This window comes from Cyprinus carpio, chromosome B18, assembly GCF_018340385.1.
Source record: "Cyprinus carpio isolate SPL01 chromosome B18, ASM1834038v1, whole genome shotgun sequence".
Taxonomy (NCBI): domain Eukaryota; kingdom Metazoa; phylum Chordata; class Actinopteri; order Cypriniformes; family Cyprinidae; genus Cyprinus; species Cyprinus carpio.
Window position 1 is genome coordinate 10,734,672 of NC_056614.1, and position 4,456 is coordinate 10,739,127.

A 4,456-nucleotide genomic window follows, 5' to 3' on the forward strand; every position below is an offset into this window, starting at 1 on the left:
CATGAAAACAAATGTTTGTTAACAGGAGGGGCAAAGGAAGCAAAGTTGTCCTTACTCTTGGCTTATATTGAATTCCTCCGACATTATTCTTTACAAATCCTCGTTTTGTACTTCTAACTAGTGACCATTGTTTTGTTTTGATCTCTCCCCTGTGCTCCCGCAACCGTCACTTCTGAGCGGTGCATGCGCAAAGCCGACCTCATACGTCATCAGCTTGTTGAGCTTTGATAATTTATTTCCAATATGCAGAGTTTACAAAATTTTTTTCTTAAATGTACATGTGTATGAATTGTGTGAATTTATTGCATGGTTTCAACTTCACGCTAATAAAATATTTATTTATGTTATGTATATGTAGTGTTTCAACTGCAAAAAGCAAACATTTTCACACAGACACACACCTAAGTACCAACGTAAGGCTACAACCTCACAAAAGGGCAGCAATTCACTCTGATCATGCAGAATGTAGCACCTCCTTCAAATGAGGTCAACATATGTAATTTCCCAGCAGATTATAAGATATCTATAAAAACCTCAAAAGTCCTTCTGTTAGCTAAAATATCAGAGCTGACACAACTGACATATGATAGTTTCTATTAAATTGGTGAATGGAGCCACTGGTTGCACTGCTACATATGGTAATAGCCATCATGACCTTCTCTAAAGCTAACAAAACTGTTTGTACTCTGCGAGGGGAGCCTGTACACCCTGAGCTATGGAAAGATGGGGATATTATAGTTGGAGGAGTTTTCTCTTTCCATAGCAGCTGGGAAATCAGGCAACTGACATATTCAATTATGCCACCTCCACTGAAGTGCATCAGGTTAGAAAAAGCAGTACGAAAATATTTTGTAAATACAAGTGCTACGTTAAATGATTTAATCATAGTTTCATTTGAGTTTTTAACATTTTTTGCTTTGTTTTTTTTTAACAAGTCTTAATTTTAGAGACTTCCAGTATGCACAATCCATGCTGTTCGCAATAGAGGAAATTAATAACAGTTCCAATTTGCTACCTGGGGTCTCATTAGGCTACAAGATTACGACACGTGTGGATCAGTGGCGGTTGGGGGTTCGTGCAGCTATGGCCCTTGCAAATGGGTATGAGAAAATGTCTGTTGAAGGGCCCTGCACAAAGCATGCTGAAGTGCAAGCCATTGTTGGGGACACAACTTCTTCAGCGTGCATGGCGATATCAAAGGGTATTGGACCATTCAAGCTTCCACTGGTAATATTTTATATGTCACAATTTATCACAATATAGTATTTTAAAATTTATATGAAAATTTTTAATTGTAATATATGTTTTAAATAAATAATAGATGCTGATGAATGCAATTAATGTAATTTTACTAGATGTTATGTCTAATCATATTGCTTCTGTATATATTAATCTCTTAGATCAGCCACTATGCCACCTGTGAATGCCTTAGTGACAAAGTCAAATATCCCTCATTTCTTCGAACTATTGCAAGTGATCACTACCAGAGTAGAGCACTGGCAGAACTGGTTAGAACACTTTGGCTGGACCTGGGTGGGAGCCTTAAGAAACAGATGATGATTATGGTAACAGTGGGATGGCCACTTTTACTAAGGTGGCTGAACAGATGGGTATCTGTTTAGAATACTCTCTCCCGTTTTTTCAGAACCTACCCTGAAGATAAAGTAATAAGGATAATAGAGGCAGATTAAAAGCTCTACTTCACGAGTGATTGTGGGATTTCTTGCTCATTGGGACTTGGAGGTTCTGCTGCATAAATTTGTTGAACATAATATTACTGGATACCAGTGGGTAGGCACCGAAGCCTGGATATCCGATTCAGTCATTGCCAGTATGGATAAGCACCACATTCTACAAGGAGCAATTGGTCTGGCTATACCCAAAACTCAAGTGACAGGTCTGCAAGAATTCATTCTAGATATAAAACCACTAAAGTCTTCAGGAGGTGCTATTTTTACTGAGTTCTGGGAAGCCCTGTTTCAGTGTAAATACTCAACTAAGAATGATTTTGTGTCCACAACTCCATGTACAGGCAATGAGGAACTGTCTCAAGTGCAAAATTTATTTACAGACATGTCACTCATGCCCATCTTCAGCCCCCCCCCAATGTGTATAAAGGAGTGTATGCTGTTGCTCATACACTTCATGACCTCCTGGGGTGCAAAGAAAAAATGTGACTCAAATAAACAGCCTGATCCTTCAACAGTGGGTTAACACTATTTTATTTCTACTGCTATATAAAATTCAGTATTCTCTAAGGTTATACATATGGACACAGTATATTCAACAATTAATTATTTTTACTGTATGTACTGTACAGTACATGTGTCATTTTGTTGAAATGTGCTGTTTGTCATGTCAATCATTTTAGTTAACAACTGCTTTATATAGTGAATATTTTGTCTTTTTTCCCCTTTTCAGTTTCTGAAGCACCTGAGAAAGGTGCATTTCAAAACGAAAGATGGTGAGGAGGTTTTTTTTGATGAGAATGGTGATCCAGTGGCTAAATATGACATTATAAATTGGCAGCCAAGTAAAAAAACAACACTATGAATTGTTACTGTTGGGCTTTATGATGCTTCTTTTCTGGGGATTGATCGTTTAGCTGTCAATATGCCATCAATTTTATGGGCAAATAATTTCACAAAGGTGAGGAAACAGAGAAAAAAAATATTTTCTGAATATCAGTTTCTATTAGTAAATGGCAATGCCTATATATATTTTTCACAGGTACCGGTGTCTGTGTGCAGTGAGAGCTGCCCCCCTGGCACTAGGAAGAGTGTGAAGAAAGGAAAACCTATATGTTGTTATGACTGCATACCGTGCACAGAGGGAGAAATCAGTAACACTTCAGGTAAAATGAAATCACTATATCCATAAAGAAAGAAAACATATATATATGTGTGTGTGTGTGTGTGTGTGTGTGTGTGTGTGTGTGTGTGTTTATACATAATTTATTTTTTTCTCTCTCCTGTTTATTAATTATAACATCCATTACATACAGATTCTGTAACATGTCTGCGGTGCCATCAAGACTTCTGGTCAAATATGCAAAATGATGGATTTGTTAATAAGGAAACAGAATATTTGTCTTATGAGGAGATCATGGGGTTTTTGCTCACAACTATTTCAGTCGTTGGTGCATTTATAACAATAATAATTGCAGTCATATTTTTCAGATATAAAAATACCCCAATAGTGAAAGCCAACAACTCAGAATTAAGCTTCCTGCTCCTATTTTCACTGATGTTGTGTTTTCTCTGTTCACTTACTTTTATTGGTCGGCCCACTGAGTGGTCCTGTATGTTGCGTCACACAGCATTTGGCATCACTTTTGTCCTCTGTATCTCCTGTGTTCTGGGAAAAACAATAGTGGTTTTAATGGCTTTCAGGGCTACACTTCCAGGAAGTAATGTCATGAAATGGTTTGGGCCTCCTCAACAAAGACTCAGTGTTTTTGCATTTACTCTTATGCAAGTGCTAATTTTGTGTGTTTTGGTTAACAATATCGCCCCCTTTTTTCCATTTAAAAATCTTAAATACTTCAAAGAAAAGATAATACTAGAGTGTAATGTGGGATCAGTTGTAGGTTTCTGGGCTGTGTTAGGTTATATTGGACTGCTTGCTATTCTATGTTTCTTTTGGCTTTTCTGGCTCGGAAACTCCCGGATAATTTTAATGAAGCCAAATTTATCACATTTAGTATGCTCACTTTTTGTGCTGTTTGGATTGCTTTCATACCAGCTTATGTTAGTTCTCCTGGAAAATTCACAGTGGCAGTGGAGGTATTTGCCATTTTAGCCTCCACATATGGAATGTTATTTTGCATATTTATTCCTAAATGCTATATCATTTTTATTGAAACCAGACAAGAACTCTAAAAAACATTTGATGGGTAAATTACCCCCAAGAGCCCTGTGAGTGTAAATATTAAAATATAATAATAGTGTAGATGAAAAAAACAATATAATATACACTGTTAATTTTACCATCCTGTACTTTTAACCACCCTGTTTTAAGTTATGTTGATTATTATCATCGTGATGGCAATTTTCTTACTGAACAGTGTATGTTGGACCATTACATGATAAAATTAACAACAGCTCTGTTTTGCCTAATAAAATTAGAACACATAAATGGTGAATGCCTTATTGTTCATTCACTTATTCTATTATTGACTTACTATGATGGCCGAGAGAGCTCAACAATGAAATGGCAAAGTAAATATACGTATATATTTTTTTCTCAATCAGCACTGTATACATATATATATATATATATATATATATATCTATCTATATATATATATATATATATATATATATATATATATCTATATATATATATATATATATATCTATATATATATAGATATATATATATACAGTACAGGTCAAAAGTTTGGAAACATTACTATTTTTAATGTGTTTTGAAAGAAGTTTCTTCTGCTCATCAA

The 4,456-nt window shown here is 35.5% G+C and overlaps 1 pseudogene; it reads left to right on the forward strand.

Annotated features, from left to right (window-relative positions):
* Positions 1-600: 600 nt before the first annotated feature.
* LOC122140326 lies at positions 601-3,881 on the forward strand (annotated as a pseudogene).
* The last annotated feature ends 575 nt before the right edge of the window (positions 3,882-4,456 follow it).